Source organism: Belonocnema kinseyi, chromosome 1 (assembly GCF_010883055.1).
Source record: "Belonocnema kinseyi isolate 2016_QV_RU_SX_M_011 chromosome 1, B_treatae_v1, whole genome shotgun sequence".
Taxonomy (NCBI): Eukaryota; Metazoa; Arthropoda; class Insecta; order Hymenoptera; family Cynipidae; genus Belonocnema; species Belonocnema kinseyi.
Window position 1 is genome coordinate 150,621,594 of NC_046657.1, and position 21,596 is coordinate 150,643,189.

A 21,596-nucleotide genomic window follows, 5' to 3' on the forward strand; every position below is an offset into this window, starting at 1 on the left:
TCGGCATGTTCTGCAAATTTACGACTTATGCCCGCTGTCAGAGAAATGTACGCGCCGCACCGTGTGTTCTGTGCGAATAGCGAGGTAAATGCAAGCGTGTGCGACAGTTACGGCACCGTAAAACAAGCACATTAATTTTCCTTTGATTCAATGTCATTCTTGGTATAGCATTTCAAACGGAAACGTCAAATCGAACCGATTGATTCTAAATAATTTTCGATGTGAAATATTGAAATGGTGTCAATTAATGGTCTACTATTCGAAAAAAAGAGAAAAAAAATCTGCCTTAGTCCAGATTTGAGCTCGCAACCATGTCACCTAGATTTCTAGCCATTTTAGCTAAATTCGCCATCTAGAAATTATCTACAATAATTAGCCAGATAATTTCTAGACGGCAAATGTAGCTAAAACAGCTAAAAATGTAGGCAACACAGCTATAACTTTAGTTAACACAGCTATATTTTCTTGGAAGACGAAATCTAGCTAAATGGTTAGCTAGAACAGCTAAACCATTTTTTCAGACCATGGTGACATAAGACTGCATCTCTTACACTTAAAAAACTTTTTTGTAAAACATTTATCAAATCCGCTGAGGTGATTGTGACCTGAATGGTTAATGCCAAAATCACGGATAGTCGCGCTCCCGGTTCAAAACCGGGATGAGGCCATTTTTTTCTCGTTTCTTCAAATATTAGACGAGTAATCGACACTGTTTAACAATTTTACGTCAAAAATTGATTGATACCTGATTACGAATCTGAAGTCCAAATTATAAAATTGAAAAAGTGGGATCGAATATGGCGGCCAAAATATTAATAAATTAGCCTCGTTGCTTCAAGATGGGCCAACAGGGGGTTTTTGGGTCGCTGATTCCGAATTTCAAGTCAGGATTTGAAAATTCGAAACGTCAGATCTAGTATGACAAATAAAAAAATTAATACGAAAACCCGTAACTTTAAATCGGGTTTTCGAGGGTACTGTGGGTCGCTTATTGGAAATCTGGAATTAAAATCCAAAATTGAAAACAGCGGGGACATTCCTCCTTTAAAAATTTGTTGTCCAGCGTATTGGATCCGCCATTTTGAATGTTGATTCACGATTCGTAATCAGTGACCCAAGAAATTCTCGATGACCCATTTTGAAGTTACAGGACTAATTTTTTAATTTGTTGACTGTCACACTGAATCGGCTATTTTTATATTGGAAAATTGACATCAGATTCGTAATCAACAACCCAAAAAACCATCGAAAACCCATTTTGTAAGTCACTGGTCTTATTTTTTAAATTTATTGTCCGCCATATTAGATCGGTTATTTTGAATTTTTGACTTTTTGCTTGAAATTCGTAATCAGGCAACAAAAATTAACCAGAAATTCTATTTTGAAGCTACCGTATTTATTGTAAAATTTTTAATCTGTCGTATTAAATGCCAAATTCTGATTAATAATTTTTATTTTATTTGACTTCAAATTCGTAATTATCGACCCAAGAAACACCTGTGGATCCATTTTAAAGACATGGGACAAATTTTTTAATAGTTTGGTTACTATATTGAATCCACCATTTTGAATTTGCGAATTTTCAATTTAGATTTATATACATGTACACAAAAACAAACCCGAAAATCAATTTTTAAGCCATGGTACTTATTTTTAAACTTTTGTCCGTCATATTAGATTTGCCGTTTTAAATTTTAAATATTTCAAAAATTTGATTCTAAATTTTTAATCACAGAAAAAAATCTCTGACAAGACAGTTAAGAGCTATTGGACCCCTTTTTTACCAGTTCGGTCGCCATATTGAATTCGCCATTCCGATTTTTAAATTTTTTACTTCAGATTCGTAATCAGCGTTATTATTTAAACAATTTTTATAAACAAATGCACATTTTGATAATCCTTTGATAAAAAGGCTTGATTTTTTTACGGAATTAACTTAAAATGTTTTGCCTAAGACTCCTTGCTATCATATTTTTCATAGTGATCAAAAAATGGTAATTATTTAAATAGTTTTTTATAAACAAATTCACATTTTGACCATTTTTCTTTGAAAAGGCTTGATTTTTTTCCGGAATCAACTTAAAATGTTTTGCCTAAGACCCCTTTGCCATCATATTTTTCATAGTAAACAAAAAATTTTAAGTATCTAAACAATTTTTATAAACAAATGCACATTTTAACCTTTTTTTATGAAAAGGCTTGATTTTTTACGGAATTAACTCAAAATGTTCGGCTGAGACTCCTTGTTATAATATTTTTCATATTGACCGAAAAATGTTAATTATTCAAACAATTTTTATAAATAAATACACATTTTAAAAATTTTTGTATGAAAACGCTTGATTTTTTTACGGAATTAACTTAAAATGTTTTGCCTAAGACTCCTTGCTATCATGTTTTTCAGTGATAAAAAAAATGTTAATTATTTAAACAGTTTTTATAAACAATTGCACATTTTAACCACTTTTTTATGAAAAGGCTTGCTTTTTTTGCAAAGTCAACTTCAAATGTTTAGCCTAAGACACCTACCTATTATGTTTTACATAGTGACCGAAAAATGTTAATTATTTAAACAATTTTTATAAACAAATACACATTTTGAAAATTTTTTGGATCAAAAGGCTCGATTTTTTTACGGAATTAACTCAAAATGTTCTGGCTGAGACTCCTTGCTATAATATTTTTCATATTGACCGAAAAGTGTTAATTATTTAAACAATTTTTATAAACAAATACACATTTTCACCATTTTTTTAATGAAAAGGCTTGACTTTTTAAGGAATTAACTTAAAATGTTTTGCCTAACAACCCTTCCTATCATATTTTTCATAGTGACCAAAAAATGTTAATTATTTGAACAATTTTGATTAAAAAAATGCACATTTTGACTTTTAACTTTGAAAAATATGAGAGCATTGATTCTTTTGCAAGATATTTTGAATTGATCCCGCAAAAAAATCAAGCCTATTAATGAAAAAATGGGCAAAATGCGCATTTGCTTATAGAAATTGTTCAAATAATTAAAAATTTCTGGTCACTATGAAAAAGATCATAGCAAGCAGTCTTAATCAAAACATATTAATTTGATTTCGTAAAAAAAATCAAGCCTTTTCATCAAGAAATGGTCAAAATGTGCATCTGTTTATAAAAATTGTTTAAATAATTGGCGATCATTAGCTATTATTAACCTATTGTAAGCGCACATCATTATATGAGATACTTTATACAAAAGCTATTGGTCAAAATTAGTTTATCATTGCAAATCACAAAAAATGTCTTTTGTTAAATAATTTGTAACATTATTAAAAGAATTTTTTTACTGCGAAACCACTAATAAATTATTTGTAGTTAGTTTTTACATTGATTTATGACCTTTTTTTAAAATGAATTTCAAAGACTTAGAAGAAATGGTATTATATAGAAGTTTAGGAACAAAAAGTTGTAAATTTGTTAAGTAAGAAAATTCCGTTAAGTCAAAATAAAAATAGCACAGTTAAATATTACACCTGAAAGCCTTACGGTCAATTTGTAAAAAAGAAAAATCAAAATCCATTAAGAATGGCACTGTCAGTCGATTTTTGTCCAAAAAATATGCTTTTTCTCTCACTGTGTGCCGTGCTTGCGCTGTGCTTGTGCCATGCGCGCACGGTGCTTTAGATTTGTTATCTGGAGTTTTTTTTACGAATTTCTCCATATATTTTATTAAAATTTTTAAATCGGAGTTCAATATGAAGTTTACTTAACTCTTGTACAGTTATTACAGTTTTGTTTTACATTAAATCCTTAAAGTTATACAAAACTTATAACATTTGTTCAAGGTTCGCTCTTATCTGCGACTGTAGAGACAATTCAGGAAAGATTAATGCAATTTTTTCCGCGTGCAGTAATAGTCTGTAGATATGAGATGAAAAAGCATTATCACAAATTCCAGGTGTCAGTAGCAAAGATACAAAGTAATAATTTATTCTTTGGAATTACAACCTCTTCTCTTGTTATTGTTACTTCTTTAATGGCATCATGTCGTGGGCCTCTCTGAAGATCCGTATCGCTTCAATAATAGCGTACATTCAATTGTTGCACATGTACTGATTTTGTGTCACCGTACAAACAATCCATAATGTACGCAATATATATTAGCGACTTAGTGTGAGATAAATCTTCAACTGGATGTTAATTAGTACTACACGTCCCACAATAAGGTCTCGCCTTCTGAACGGCACGGCCAATAAAGCGTTTCAATGTCTATAGTGATTTAAGAAAGCAACTAGCCTATATATCAAAACAAAGTACTCGTATAATCCCACACTGACCAATCAAAAGCCTTCACTTTTATGGGTGTACTTTTTCCATCCATTACTATCGCATGAAGCGTTTTTTGCGTAAGTCTTTCATTATAGATGCAAAAAGGAAAATGTGAATACATTCTGTAGCGAGACATTTTCTTGACACAAATTATTGGGATTATAATTATTTAATTATCAAAAACAGTTATGTTGTCTTAACGAATTGATATTGTATTTAACGTTGTTTATGAGCTGAATCGTTTTTTTTGTTTTTATCATTATCAAACCAGAAAAAAATGATAAATAGAATCACCCAGTGTCCCCCATAATGAAAATTTTTTAAACTGCGCTTGTGTTGCGCCGACCACCCGATTGGTCAATGTTAGCGCGCTGATTTTGAATTATATCAATATTCAGATTTAATATTTATAATAAATAAAGATTGAGAAATGTCCAAATAAAATTCTCCTAATCCTAACAGAAGATTTTGGAGTGATAGATACAAAAAATCCGATTTTAATGAAAAAGATGCTATGAATTCTGATTTCCTAGAAATAAATCTTTTTTTGTCCGAATGAATAATCTTATCTCTGTCGAGTTTTAAAATTAAATTTTTGTTTAGTTCCGAAAATGTGACTGAAATTAAAATCACTAAAATTACCAAAAATAAAATAAGAATAAGTAAATACTGCACTGATAAATGTTATATCATACATTTTTTTATAACTTGACGAAGACTTGAATTAAAATTTAAATTAATTATTCTATAAATATTATAAAATATATAATATTGCACATAATAGTCAAATCATACTTATACTATTAAAACTAATATTTTTTTGCTAAAAACTAAAACTTATTATTACCTTTTCATCAACATTTTGAAACATTTAAAATGCTAAATTGAAGAAAAAATCTTTTTATTTGAAGTTAGAATTAATAACGGTTTTTGCATGAACATCGGATTATTTTTTCATCTGTTACATCCAAATTCTAATTTAGGATTAAGAAATTACTTTGGATGCATTTTTCAATCATTAGTTATAATAAATATCAAATCTGAATATTTTTATAATTCAACATCAGTGCGCTCAAAATTGACAAATCGGGTTGTCGGTGCGACGCAAGCGCAGTTTAAAGCCTTCCCAAGATTGGGGACACTGGATTGACCAACGTTTCAAAGAGTCGAAATATAAGTCCTCCTTTTATTCTCTTAAATTCTCTAGCCTCGGTGACCTTACGACGATCTGATGAGGATTAATTCAATATTGTACAAATACTATTTAACTGCGCAAAATGTGCACAAAGTTCCATTTTTGTAAGTTTGGGGGTCTATAAACTACAGAAAAAACTGATGTTTCCATTGGAACCCATTCTTGGTTCCAAAGGAACTGCAACAAAAATGACACCCACTTGCTGAAAAAGAACCCAAAACGATAAATAAACTCTAAATGATACCACACTTGGGGTTCGAAAGGATCTCAAATGTGATTGAGCCTATTCCTAAATAACCTATTTTTCGCTTTGCCCACTTGGACATTATTTTTAATTAATAACTAAATATTTGCCTTAAAGCACACAGGTCATCGAACTCTGATGGACATAGTTAATGAACATAATTAACTTATAATATTTATTAAAGGAAATTAAAATAGATATAATGAATTGATAAATACCATTTGTAGATTATGTAGCAAACTTGTAAATACGAAGGCTTATTCATAATAGTGTTCTCAATCTTGTGAACTCTTTTAACTGCACTTGCGTTGCGCTGGCAATACGATTAGTTACTGTTGGCGCGATGATTTTGAATAGTGTGGATATTCAAATGTGATATTTATAATAAATAATGATTAGGAAATGTATTAAAAGTAATTTCTTTATCCTAAAATAAGATTTTGAAGTGACCGATACAAATTTAACTCGATTTTAATTGAAAAGACGTTGTGAATTCAGAGTTCAAAGAAAGAAAGAATTTTTTTTAGCACAATGATTAATCTTGTCTCTGTCGAGTTTCTAATTTTTTTGTTATCCACTACTATTTGACCTAATATAAAATCAATAAAGTTACTAAAAATGAATTGAAAATTTTTTTTTTCTGAAGTCAAAATTAAAAACGTTTTTTGCAATAAAATCACAATATTTGTTCATCTGTCACTCAAAAATTCTATTTTAGGATTAATCAGTTACTTCTGAAGCATTTCCTAATAATTAATTATTATAAATATAACATTTGAATATTTAAATAATATAAAATGCGTGCGCTAAAAGCAACAAATCGTATTGCTGGCGTGACGCAAGCGCAGTTCAAAAAGTTCCTAAAATTGGGAGCACTGATTCATATGCAAGAAAATTTTCGTCTTAAGGGCATGCTCTTCGTGACAACGTGACCAAACTAGTCCCCGATTAAGAGTATTTCTTTTGGTGTTCACTGTGTCCACACGGATTGAGATATCGTGTGTAAAATTTGACAGATTAAATAAAAAGCACTAAAAAATGTTTGTATACATTAATATGCTTATAGTTTTAAAGAAAGTTTATTTATAAATCGATGAAATAGGATATTACCATTGGAGTTATAGAACTTTGCAGATAATTTTTGGTTTGATGCATTTCGGATTTTTTCGTTCGCGTATATTAAGCACTGATACCAATTTTGGACTAAATCGTCTAAGCCTTAAAAAATATAAGCAATTAAATTTGCACATTCGTTGCAAATCAACAAATAAGTATCTGCAGACACGTAACCTATCATTATTTTTGGAGCATTTTTAGCGATTTCTAGCGGAGGAAAAAAGAACTTTGAACGACAATAAAATCGAGATCACGTGACTAAGTTCGTCCATGAAATGTTTGTGTAGAATGATTTTCATTTTTTTGATCCTAAAAATAAAAGATAAATTTCAAATCGGAAACATAGCAACACCAGAAATGTGGTCAAATTTACTCTTCGGAGGTGTCCAACCAACTTCAATAATTCTTGACGTTTTATTTTTGACGTTGAATCAATCAACTGATAACTATTTTTGACAGTGAACCAACCGGCGGGGCTCAGCGTCGGGTTGGCCTTGTCTTTCGTCCCCGGGCGAAATTTTCTTATTATTGGTTTGGTTTACCTTAAAATTGTTTTACACCAGTACAAAAAATCCACAAGAATATATAACGATTAGAAAATTTTAATTATTTTCTGAAGATATAAACATTTTTTAAGATGGGACTTGTACGGATTTTCGAGTATTACATTCTAAGATGTTCTTCGATTTTTTCTTAATCGAGGCATCTACTTTATCGACGTTAAAAGTTTTTTCCCTATTCTATAGTATTTCACTAGAAAACTTTCTTTGTAATTATAAGCATTTTGATATATACAAACGTTCCTTAGTCCTTTCGGTATAACTTCCTAAATCCTGAACACGATATCTCAATCCGTGTGGATGTAGTGAGGACCGAAAAAATGTTAATCATTTCATTCCCGACACAAAAATTTTATGAATGAACTTAGTCATGTGATCTCGACTTTATCGACGTTTAAAGTTTCTTTTTCTCTCCGCTAGAAATCGCTAATAATGCTCCGAAAATAATGATAGGTTACGTGTATGCAGATACTTATTTGTTGATTTGCAACGAATGTGCAAATTTTATTGTTTACATTAATGTTTTTAAGGCTTAGGCGATTTAGTCCAAAATTGGTGTCAGTGCTCAATATACACCAAAAAAATGCTCATATCTGGGGACTAGTTTGGTCACGTGGTCACAAAGAGCATGCCCTTAAGTCATTGTTCGATAAACTTATTCTGCATGCTCACATTTATAAATAAGTCATTATCAATAATATTCAATTATTAAAAGGGAATCTTGTATTAACCCTTTTAAATTTCTTTCTTTATTTCAAGAAAATGCCCTAAGTATATTTTCAACTTTATAAAGTAAGTATAACGAATAGTATGCATTTTTAAACTGCATATGCAGCATTATTTCTCATGACTTTTAAGAGTATGTTAAAAAAGGGTTAGTTAAGTAATGAATTTTCAATTAAAATCAATAAAATCGCATTAAATTTCCAGTTATTAATTGACCAATGATATTAAATCATGATAATTTAAAGGTGGTTCAGACTTAAACCAATTTTGTATTAAAAATTATAAAATAAGTGAACCTTAACAAGTGAGAAGAAAAATGAATGAATATTAATATCGTTTGTGTTTGCTTTATCGACATATTCTGTAAATCGCTAACTTACCACCCCGACTTTGCAAGCGGTTGGCTTGTGAATGGGCCTTGATGCTGTCAATGCTGTTCTTTTCAAGCGCGCTCTAAACGAACTCATTTGGGTCTCTGCAGGTATCTATTGGAGTTCAAGTTCCATATGACTCAAACTTTCAATTGAGCAGCAACATGAGTGAACCCTTAGTTTTTTCTGTGACGAACGCCATGAAATACTTATTAGATTCTCGTAGATGCGCTATTCCCCAGTGGGCACAAAATTTTGCGACGTCTTTAGGACATCGTTACAACTTTACGACATCCTATGTCCATGTCGTTTAGTCATCTTTACGATATCGTAAATATGTCGTATCATCTGACGATGTATTTACGATATCGTAGACACTTTAATGACATGGACATAGGATGTCGTAAAGTTGTCGTGAAGATGTCGGAACGATGTCGTAAAGACGTCGCCAAATTTTGTGCCCACTGGGTCAGTGCTTCTTACATATTTTAATATGAATGCGTTATCCCAGGTGCAAATTGACCGTCGGCGCACGTTCGGCCCAACCGTTGGACGTCCGGTCGGTCCGACTTTGTACACCACTGGTCTGGCCAAACAGATAAATGATAACGGCCAACCGCCTTTGGCATCCCCACGTCGGCCGGAAATTTGGTCCCATATATGGGCCATCTATTAAGATGATGCCGGGGCAACATTCGACATAAATAATTTAAAGAAAATAATGTAACCAATTAAATTTGTTCTAAATTTAATTACATTAATTAGTTAAATTTAATTTTTAACAACAATAATTTTAAAAACAGTTATTTTTGAAATTATTATTATATAATTTTCATTTTTTATCATCATTAAATACATCATTCGTACAGACAGTTACTTACACATATAATCGCACGTTTTCACGCTTTAAAAAATTTCACTCGCCGAGAATTCGAACCCTGCCTAAACTACTTAGACTAGTGTCTTTTACCCGTACTGAGCACCGAGATCCCGGTGCTCCTCAATAACAGAAAGATTGTTGAAATCACCTAATTGTGTAACGTGCCATTATGTAAAAATGTTCTAATATTATATGATAATTTTTTTTTTCAATTTATAAACAAATTATTGGTTGAGCGAGTTTTTTCTACGATTTCCCATAACTTTAAGTTTCTCCAGTTATATTGCGAAAAATTTTGATAAAAAAGCGATGATTAAAATGATTGTTGTTGAGATCATTATTTTTATAATTACAACAAATTTAATAAACAAACACAATGATCAGGAATTTTTCGATAAAAATTTTTATTTTTACGTCAGTTTTTTTTCAAATAAGGAACTTTATGATAATTGTAGCAAAATTAATAATTTGTAGATTAATTTTATGATTTTTAAAAAAACATATTTAATAAAAAAATGCATTATTCGGGCATTTATCGGCAGTAATATTCTTTTTTTTCAATGCCAGTCCTTTCAATTGGGAACTTCATGACAACTTATGTAACATTGATAATTAGTTGATAAATTTAATGATTTTCTAAAACAAATCTAATGGAAAAATGCATTTATGAGGCATTTGTTGACATAATAATTCGATTTCAATTTTTTAAATTAGGAACTTCATGATAATTTCAGCAAAATGAATCATTTTTTAAAACAAATTTAATAAACAAATGCATTATTGGGGCATTTGCCAACTGATTTTTTTTCTTTTCGATTTCAGGCTTTTCAGTGGGACCTGCATAATAAATTCAGCAACATTTGTGATTAGCTGATATATTTTATGATTTTTTTGAAAACAAATTTAACAAACAAATGCATCATTCGGGCATCTGTGGACTGAAAAATTCGTTTTTTTACGTCAGTCCTTTTAATTGGGAACATGATGATAATTTCAGCAAAATTCATAATTAGTTGATACATTTCATGATCTTTTAAAGAAAGTAAATAAACATATGCATTATTTGGATATTTGACAACGAAAAAGTTGCTGAAAATGTTGGGAAAGTCGAAATATGTATTGTTGATGCATTTGTTTATTAAATTTATTTGTAACTTCAACAATAATAAGTTAACAAAGAAATTTCTTCATCATTATATTTTTCTTGTTTTTTTATGTCATATTTTTGTTTTTTATGTAAATATTTCAAGGAATTTCAAATAATTTTGATTGAGTTCCAAGGAATTTTAAGGTATTTTAAGAAATTGCTTGTGATAAAAAACATTGATTCGAAACAATAATGAATTAATATAAATTTCTTTATAAAAATGTCAAGACTTTAAAACATGTCGTAAAAAATTTTTAATTTTGTGAGGCATTTTTTTTATTTTAAGAGGTTTTAAAAAAATTTGAGAGTAGTTCAAGTTAGTTTAAAAAAGGTTTCAAAATAGTTGTTTTGGTAGAAATTCCAAGAATAAATTGAAAATAAGTTAAAATTCCATTTTTTTGATAAAAATTATTTATTTTTGGCTCAGGATTAAACTATTTTGTTGAAAAGTCGTTTTATTCAAAGATAATTGTAAGATTTATTTAAAAAAATCGATTCCAAGAGCAAATATAGAAGTTATTTAATAAAATTGCTCACAAATTGGTAGAAAAAATTCGACTGATTGTAAGAAATATATTTAAGCAAAAAAAAAATTGTTGATAACAAAAAACTTTCAACGATTCGGAAAATTAAAAACTCGCAGATTTCAAACAAAATTCAGATTTTTGAAAATTTTGAAATAGTTTTGAATTTTTTTGGCATTAGCCAATAATTACACAGCCACACAAAAAAAAGTTCTTTGACTTGGGGGTGAGATCATATTGATTATATGTATTTTGGGTCGCTGAAACCGAACCCGAAGTTTATTTTACCCCATCACGTCAGGTTTTAGATATAACATCAAAAAGTCTTCACAAACACCCAAAAATAAAAATTAATGCTGGCCTGAGTGTCGGACCATGTATACTATATGTTTTTTGGGTCGCTGAAATCGAAGCCGAAGCTCATTTCACCATATCACGTCAGGTTTTCGGTATAACCTCGAAAAGTCTTCACAGATACCCTAAAATGATAAGTAATGCTAGCCTGAGTGTCGAACGATATAGATTATATGTTTTTCGGGTCGCTGAAGTTGATTTCAATGTATAATTCACCCCATACCGACAGGTTTTCAATATAACTTCAAAAAGTCTCGGAGCCTCACACCCAAAAAAAAAGTATTTTGGCTTGGGGGCCTGACCTTGTTCATTTTATGTTTCCGGTGTCGCTGAAACTGTATTTGTAATCTGTTTCACCCCAATATGCCAGGTTGTAGTCATACTTGGATGTCTAATGAATTTTAAACTACATTTTCTGCATTCCTAACTTGATAAATTTCCCGAAAATCTTGGGGACTTTAGCGAAGAGCAAGGCGAACGGTTCCATCAAGATATCAAACTAATAGAAACTTGTTACCAAGGGAAATGGGATGAGAATATGACGGCAAATTTTTGTTGGATGCTGAAGAGAGACAAAGAGGAATATGATGGAAAGCGCAAACGGAAACCTTTGCACAAATCATTCAACAATAAAATAACTCGTTATAGTTTAAAAACAGGGAAGAACTGAAATTCAATCTACATGTCATTTGTACACCTACAAGAAAGCTCTCTTGATAATAAGAGCTTGGATTAATGAGATTTTCAGAGGTTATGTCAGAAACCTGAAGATATAAGACAAAATGGACTCTGGATTCGGGTTTAATGATCCAAAAAACATACCAAAAACATCGTCTAACCAGCTAGGTCAGCTTTATTTTTCATTTTAGGGTGTTTGTAAAGACTCTTTGAGGTTATGTCGAAAACCTGAGGTAATGGGGTAAAATGAATTTTGGATTCGGTTTCAGCGACCCAAAAAAACAAACATATGATATGCATGGTCCGGCAGTCAGACAAGCATTAATTTTAATTTTTGTGTGTCTGTGAAGACTTGTTGAGGTTATGTCGAAAACCTGACGCGATGGAGGAAAATCAACTTCGGATTCGATTTCAGCGATCCAAAAACACATAATCATCATGGTCTCACCCCTAGGTCAGAAAACTTTTTTTTGTGTGGCTGTGTTATTGATTAATTATTTATTAATTATTGTATAAATATTACTAAAAGAATCATTATCAGAATTATTTGAATTATGAGTGAGTTTTACATTAAATATGTTATAAACACCTATAAGTATAATTAAAGTGTCGTTTTAAAAGATAAAAAATTACAAAAAATTATCTCTAGTGAGAGAAGATCTCTTTAAAGTTCTATATGTATTAAATTAAATATTCTTGATATCATATATAATCAAATAATCTAGTTATAATACATAATTTTAATAGCAAATGTAGAAAAAAATATTTAAGGTTAAAAAAAGAGAATCAAATCTGACTCACGGCACCAACAATTTTCATCCCAGCACTGGTTGTTTCGCACAAGCGGTAGGAATTTTCCTAGTGAATTAAATAAGTATTTTTTAACAGAAAACTTCGATTTTTCATTGTCCTTTTTTTAATTAGGAAATTTCAGCTAATTTTAGAAAACTTAATAATTTGTTAATTAACCTTCTGATTTAAAAAAAAACAAATGCATCGATAAGGCATTTTTCAAAAAGGAAAATTCAATTTTTTCAATGACAACTTTCATTTAGGTACTTCATGATAATTTTAGAAACAAATTAATAATTTATTGATCAATTTTATGACTTCTTAAAAAATTTTAATAAACAATTGCATTTTCGGGGCATTTTCGGAGAAAAAATTCTTTTTTCTTTGATATCAGACTTTTTAATTAAGATCTTCATAATCAATTCATCAAAATCCATGACTAGTTAATAATTTTAGGATTTTTTAAAAGGAATTTAACAAAAAAATGCACTATTCATGCATCTGTGCATGGAAAAATTCACTTTTTTGTGTCAGCCATTTATAAATTGGGAACTTTATGGTCATTTCAGTAAAATGCATGATTAGTTGATGAATTAAATTTTTTTAAACAAATTCATTATTCTGAAGCTACAGCCTTATTGAAATAATGAAAGAAATGAGAAACTAAAAAGACTGAGATTAAAAAAAAATCCGTTTAAAAATGCCTCAATAATCCATATGCTTATTAAATTTATTTAAAACATGAGTAAATTTATCAACTAATTATGAATGTTCCTGAAATTATCATGAAGTTCCCAATTAAAAAGACTGATAACCAAAAGCTCATTATTCCGTCAAAAGATGCCAGAATGACGTATTAGTTTGTTGAATTCGTTTAAAAAGATTATAAAATTTATCAACTAATTATGAATTTTGCTGAATTTATTATGAAGAACCCAATTAAAAAGTTTGATCATGAAAAAAAAAAGAATTTGTCCATCGACAGATGCCCTGATAAGGCAATTTTTATTATCATAAAAAAATCATAAAATTCATAATTGAATTATGAATTTTTGCTGAAATTATCATGCAGTTCTTAATTAAAAAAGCTTCTATCGTAAAAACTGGTTTTTCTTTCTACTTATCTATGCATTTGTTTGAAAAATCATAAAATTGATCAATTATTTATGAATTTTGCTGATATTGTCATAAAGTGCCCAACTAAAAATATTAGCATTGCAAAACCCGTATTTTCTCTGACAGTAAATGCCCGAACAGTTAATTCGTTTATTAAATTGAATTTACAAAATCATAAGTTATATAAAAAAATTATGAATTTTTCTAAAATTATCATAAAATTCCTGAATAAATAAAAAATAAAATCGACAAATTTTTATCGACAAATGCCTGAATAATGCGTTTTGTTTATTAAATTTGGTTAAAAAAATCATAAGATTATGGAAAAATTAGCAATTTTTCTAAAATTATCATAAAGTTCCTAATTAAAAGAAATTGATTAAAAAAACGAAGTTTTCTATCAAAAAGTGTGCGATTTGCTTATTAAATTGTTTATAAAAATATTTCATGTTTATTACATATATAATATTTGAATATCTTTAACTAATGTTAACTCTACGAAACTCAGATGATTTCCGTTTTTCCCACTGTGCGGCGTACACAACAGCCAGAGTGTTGCCGGTAGCGGGCGCAACCAAAAAACACTTCATTTTTAATTACAAAAAAAGCAAGAACATTTTCCGAAAAAAGCTTTTTGTATAAACTTGCATAATTGCCTTTAGGTTATGTATTTAAAATATGACATGAAACAATTTATCCTTATTAACGTATTTCATATTTTGCAAAATTCCAAGTCATTTGAAGCACCTTAATAGATTTACACAAAGACACATAACTGTAGATATCAATTTTCTGCGCATTGAACTGAAATTACATCGTTTTATCAAGAGAAAAGGAGAATAGTTCTAGACCGGTTAAGCTAAGAGGTAAGAAACACAAAGCAATAAACTGCAAAAGGATAAATTTTATACGGCTACTAACAATCTACAAAGTCGTTTTTACTGACATAAAGTGAATTTAGTCGATCAATGAAGGAGAAAGATGAAAAGTTCAAGCTGAAATAGCACTGTGGTGATTAGATATTTCCAAGAGTATGCATTCATTCGTTGGGTTTTATACTATAAAGTTATAAATGTTGCCCACTACCTCGGTCCTTGATTTATAAGGTGCTCGCGTTGGATGATAAACGAATGAAACTCTGACAACTCTAGTTAAATATGTACTACCGCCGCGCGTATCCCAATCATTTAAGGATGTTCTAGGAGTACCTTCAAGTACAAAATTACAAAATATTTAACTTTATTTGGAAAAACTTGTAACTTTTTATTGCCAATTAATAATACGCAAATGTAACATTAAGCGAATAAAGAAAAATTATCAATAAAAACCTGCTCGCTACGTGGGCGCATTCTTATCGCTCGCGGGTTTGAGCGCGCCTAGGACGCGAGACTGTTGGATCTCGCGCTTCGCGCTCGTTGATGTATTTATCTCTCGCTTCGCGGTCTTTGATTGCCTGTGATTGCTTATTCAGATATTGCGAAATAAAGCACAAATTATATTTATCATGATTATTTTAATATTTGTTTCTTATTTTGCTTTAAATTATATTCTAAGCTGAGCTGAAACATGTATTATTTCAATAAATTTATATCAGTACAATTCATAATATGCATGCAAATTGAATCGTACTAATTCTTGCTTTTTTTTCTAATTTTTTAAAAATCTTGTCCTGTTTCGTCTCTTTTGTTCTTTTTGCCAAAAATTTCAGTTTTTAATTTTTAGTCTTATTTTTTTACGATTGAAAGAAAAATCTACTTGTCCTATCTAAAAATGATTGATAATAATAAATTTATAGGTCTTTTCAGGTAAATAACTTTTGTCTGTTAATTTTAGTTAACTTTAGTTCGTAGTTAAAAACTTCAATGAGATTTCGGTATTTTCTGGAAGCGTAACTTTTGTCTATTTATTTTTTTCATAACTTGTATCGTTTGTCAAAAAATAAACTTTTTATTTATATTGTTTGTTACGCATAAAACAAAAACTGCGCATTTTATACAAAATAATTATTAAACATTTGTAGCTCGTTTTTGGATAAACAAGTTTCGTCTCATTTTTTGTCGTAGCTTGTGTCGTTAGTCTAACATTTTTTTACGTTTTCATCTTAATGAGAAGGTATTGGTTTAATGTAAAATTTCCCTTTGTCGGTTTTCATCAAATCTCCACGTTCTGAGACCCCCTGAGTCAGAAAAAACGATTTTTACGCAGGTGTTTGTCTGTCTGTAGTGTGTATTCTGTATTCTGTATTCTATACTCTGTAGGCACGATGACTTTCAAAAAATTGATCAAATTGGATTCTGCTTAGGCACACTTTTTTAAGGCCTAAAAAGAAAGAAGAAATTCGTAAACCAGCTATTTTGGATGAAAATGCAAGAAGTGAGCGCATTTTCGAAAATTTTAAAACCACATTTTTTCAAGATTTAAAAATTCTATGTACGGTTATTTATAACTCAAAAACTCAAACAAATTATCCTGATGATTCTTTCTTTATAAAAGAAAGATCAGTTACAGCATTTTCAAAATTAAAAAAAAAAATATTTTATGGCAAACAACGCATGATATAAAAAAGTCAGAAAAAGAAAAACGTTGATTTTTGAAAACTCTACAAGATTATTATAACAACTTTTTTAATTTGTTCGAAAAGTTGAAAATTCAAAATTTGATCGTACCAAAAATAATGAAAAATCCAAAAATTCCATTTCTTGGTAAAACTATTCAAGATAGGAAATAAAATGAATACGCTAAATTTGCGCGCCCTGAAAAGATCTACAAATTTGTCATTAATCACTTTTCGATAGAACGCGTAGTTTTTGTTCTTAGTCGTAAAAAACAAAATTAAAAATAAGAAAATAAACAATTTTTGGACTAACGACACAAGGTACGAAAAAATGAGACAAAATGTGTTTATCCAAAAAAGAGCTTTAAATTTTTAATAATTATTTTTAATAGTCCTATCGAAAAGTGATTTCTAACAAATTTCTAGATCCATGTAGTCGGCGCAATTTGAGCTCATTTTTGGTACGATCAAATTTCGAATTTTGCGACTAAATTAAAAAAGTTGTTATGCTAATCTTCTAGGGCTTTCAAAAATCAATGTTTTTCTTCTCTTTACTTTTTTTCATATCATGCGTTGTTTGGCTTAAAATGTTCATTTTATTATTATTTTTTTATTTTGAAAATGCGCTTACTCTGATAATTTTCTTTTTATAAAAAAATTCATGAAGATAAATTGTTTATGTTTCTCAGTAGGATGAATAACACTAGAAAGAGTTTTAAAGTCTGGAAAAAATGTAGTTTTAAAAATTTTGAAAATGCGCTCACTTTTTGAATTTTCATCCAAAAAAGCTGGTTCACGAACTTGTTTTTTCTTTTTAGGCCTTAGAAAAGTGTGCCAAAGCAGAATTCAATCTGATCAATTTTTCGAAACTTAATTAAAAAATGCATTATTTGGCCATTTTTGACCATTTAAACTTGTTTTTCTTTGTGTTATCAACTGTTAATAATACTTTTTTCAATAGTTAGATAATCATAAACTATTTTTATTTTTATTAACAATGTAGTAGCGAAAATTGTCTCGGCTAATGCATTTGTGAACTAAGATTTTTTTTCTTGTAAAATATAATAAAAATAACTGAGCAATAATTCCTTGCCATAAGTTAATGTAAATTTATTATTCATTAAAGAAACTTAATTACTACTTGACTTTTTTCAGTATTGCTAAAGAGCTAGCTGTTGATTCCGCGAAAGAAACAATATTTTATTTATAAATACATAAAAAGATAAAAATTGTTTGATTAAATTATTGTTTTCTCGTGAATTAAAATTTTTTTATAAAAAATAATGCTATTTATTTGAAATGACACCAGTTATAATATTTGAATTTTTAAAATCATAAAAAAACTTTTTTTGAGATATTTGACATTTGTCACGACAACTACCTTAACTGGCACTTATTATTAAAATTACATTGATTTAAAGACAGCCACCGAAAAAAATTCCATTCTCTCTGACCAATTTTTTTTCCTTGACCATTAATATTCAAAGACTAGAATTTCATTCCTGCAAATTTTTTAACGCATAATCTTTTATAAACGTAACAAAACGAAATTTTAGATAAATATTTTAAAATAAGAATCAATTTATTTCTACCAAAAAAGATGGCTTTATACCATAAAAATATGAATTTTCGATCTAAAAGGACACAGGAATTTTGTCGGTAGAAATATGCATTCTCAACCAAAAAGTAAACATTTTCTACACAAAAAATTAATTTTCCGTCAAAAAGAAAAAAATTAATTTTTGGCAAAATGATTGAATATTAAAGTAACAAAGAACAAATTTTTAACTAAAAACGGAAATATTAAATTTTGTGTAAAAGAAATTAATTGAAAAAAATTAATTATTAACCGAATAGTCTAATTTTGAACTAAATATTAGAATTTTTAACCAAATTGTTGAGGTTTCAACCTACAAATATGAATTTTTAACCAAACTGTTTTTGAATTTCAACCAAATTGAATTCTTTAGAAGATAGTTTAGTTTTCAAAAAAAAAAAAAAAAAAACATTTTTAAACCAGAAAAGATGAATTTTCAATCTAAACTGATGAATTTTCAATAAAGAAGTTGAATTTTCGAACAAAACAATATGAATTCTTACCTAGATTTTTAAAACTAAAATTGCAGTTTTTACAAGGAAGTTTAATTTATTTAAATAATTTTTAATCAATAACGACGAATTTTGGGCCAGAAAATAAGATTTTTTAATAAAATGTTTGAACTGTCTACAAAATTATTAAATTTTCAACAAAATAGTTCAAATAAAAAAACTTTTAAACCAAGAAGATAAATTTTCAACAAAATACATAAATTTCCAAATGAATAACCAAAAGGGAAGAGTTAAATTTTTAGTAGAAAAAATAATTACAAATAATCATTTGAAGAACATAATCAATGTTTTGACAAAATAGTAAAATTTTGTATTTAGTCAAAAAACTCATTTTTTGTAAAATACTTGAATTTTTAAACCAAAGAATTAACTTTTTGATTTAATCTTTAAATTTTGAACCAAAAATATAAACATTTAACCAAGAAAAAAAGAAATAATGAAAAAAGTGAAATTATTTGTTTCCACAAAAAACCCAATTTTCAACTAAATAAGATGAATATTCAACAGAATAGTGAATTTATTTTTTTAATAAAAAAGACAATAGACGAATTTTTGAACAAAAAGATTGACTTGAAAACTATAAATATTTAAATAAAAAGGGTAAAGCTAAATTTTCACTGAAAGATTAAAAAAAAAGGAATTTTCAACAAAATAGACAAACTTTTACCTCAAAAGATACATTTTTAGCTACAAGGATGAATTTTCCAACCAAATAAACAAATTTTCTGTAAAATAGTTTAATTTCAAACTCGAAAATATGAATTTTCAGCCAACGAGATGAACCTTCATCGATGAAAAAAACATTTTTGGAAAAGTAGTGCAACTTTTATCCAAGTAGTCGAAATTGAAATGAAAAAAGATAAATAAAAAAACCAGTTAAGCTTTTAAACAAATGATGAATGTTCAAATGAAATTATAAATCTTAAATTGGAATTGTTGAATTTTCAGTAATAAAATTAATTTCTTCAACCAAAAAAAAAAAAAAAAAAAAACTACTTTGCGACAAAACAAAATATTCTTTCAATTAAAATGATAAATCTCTAACAAAAAAAAACAAAAAAAAACAAACAAGCAATTCAATTTTCAACCAACAAATATGAATTTTCAACCAAAGAATTGAATCCAAAACAATGACATTTTTACTAAAATAAATGCATGTTTAACCCAAAAGGATGAATTTTCAGAAATATACTTAAGTTTTTAATTCTATTCAAAAATTATTCAGGGCAAATTTTTCGCTCTTTTTTGTGCGAGCTACTTTTGTTTACATAATTTTTTCCATTTATCTAAAAATTACATTTTCTTGTATTTTTAACGTTGTTTTTTACCAATAAAACAAAAATAAGGGATTCTATCATAAAATGATTCACAACAAATTTGTATCTCTTTATTGGGTGAACAACTTTTTTTCTATTTTTTTCATAGCTCTCGTCGCTTGTCCAAAAATTAAATTTTTTGATTCATAATGTCGTTTTTTTACGAATAAAATAAAGACTATGTATCCTATAAAAAGTAATTAATAATAAATTTGTAAATCGAAGTGGGGGTATTTCAAATTTTTAATTTTCATAAATTTTTTCTTTCTTTGGGAATTCTTTGGGATAGCTGCTTAAAAATTTTCAGATTTTATTGATTTCACGAAGTTTTTTAATCAGGCAGGATTTCAATCAAAAGTTATTATATCGTGAAAAAGGGAAATCTAAAATACCTTTCAGTGTCGAATTATTCATTTTAATTGTTACATTCCGAAATTTTTAATTTTTGTATTGTGTCGGGAACTTAAAACGTTATGTCATTTTTTAAAATTTGAAATTAATGTTTTCAATTTTGAAGGTATCTAATCTAATTAAAAATATTCATTATTTAACTTTTCCATTTTTCAACTAGGGAATTTTAATTACTCTAATTATGGAAATTTTAATTTAAAAAAATAAATCAAAAATTGCATTTTCGCGTTTTGTGTGCATTTTAAATTGCAAATTTGACACTTTATGATTGATCACTACTTTAAATTTAAACATTTTTAATTCTACACTATATCAATTATTTCAAGTTTCTTCATTAAAAATGGTTTAATTTCAAACGTGTATCCAAGTTTAAAATCACGCATTCAACTCAATATTCTACAAACTTTAACGATTTAAATTTTAAAATTATTTACCACGATATTTTCCTTCTTGGGTTTAGAAAAGACACCTAAGCATATAAATAATAAATAAAAATTTAAGATCGCAATTGTTCATTCAAATGTAGTTATTTTTACTTTTTTTTTTTAATTATACTTGAGGCAAAAATTGGAATTTTCTTTCTATTTCAATTTACAAATGTATTTTTTATATTCTTTGAAAATTCCTTACGTTTCTATTTATCACTATTATATCAAATATTGTTTAGCAAATGGTAAGAATTGAAAAAATTACTGACTGTTTTTTTTTGTACTTGGGATATATTACCTTATTGGTAACTCTATCATTGAAATACAATTTGACTTTACAAGGGGAAAAAATTAATGAATGAATTTTAAATAAGCCCGCGCTCAACGACACATGCGCAGTAAGGAGGAGCGGCAGCTAGCTTCAACCAGCACAGTGATCCCAGATCTGAATCTGAAACGAGACGTGGTCCAATACTATGGCACGTCTATGAGCGTGTGAATATGGTAGGAGATGATATAAATGCCTGTGTTGCGCGCGCAACCCATTTCTCCTCTTCTGAATTTGAAAACTCGAAGGTGCACGATTGCCGGTCGGAACACCTCGGCGATTCTATTTATATCTCTATCTGCTTTGAAATAAAATGAAGAGATTGGGATTTTAATATTTCCAGACTTCCATGCTGGGCTGGCGATTCTCATTATTTGAATATTTCGCGCGCCTCTTTAATGAGTGTATTTTGAGGTTACGTTACTTCGAGAATAAAATATAAATT

At 28.6% G+C, this 21,596-nt stretch overlaps 1 protein-coding gene across 3 annotated transcripts in view; it reads right to left on the minus strand.

Annotated features, from left to right (window-relative positions):
* LOC117174740 (A disintegrin and metalloproteinase with thrombospondin motifs 7-like) overlaps positions 1 to 21,596 on the minus strand; it is a 502,350-nt gene that overhangs the window by 146,082 nt on the left and 334,672 nt on the right. Inside the window, exon 1 of one of the 3 annotated variants that reach the window (XM_033364087.1) lies at positions 12,899 to 13,046. The exons of 1 other annotated variant lie outside the window; for it this stretch is intronic. The gene's annotated coding sequence lies outside the window, so the exon portion shown is untranslated. Of the gene's footprint in view, positions 1 to 3,981; positions 4,058 to 12,898; positions 13,047 to 21,596 lie in introns of those variants that run through there. One more of the 3 variants, XM_033364095.1, reaches the window with a different exon arrangement.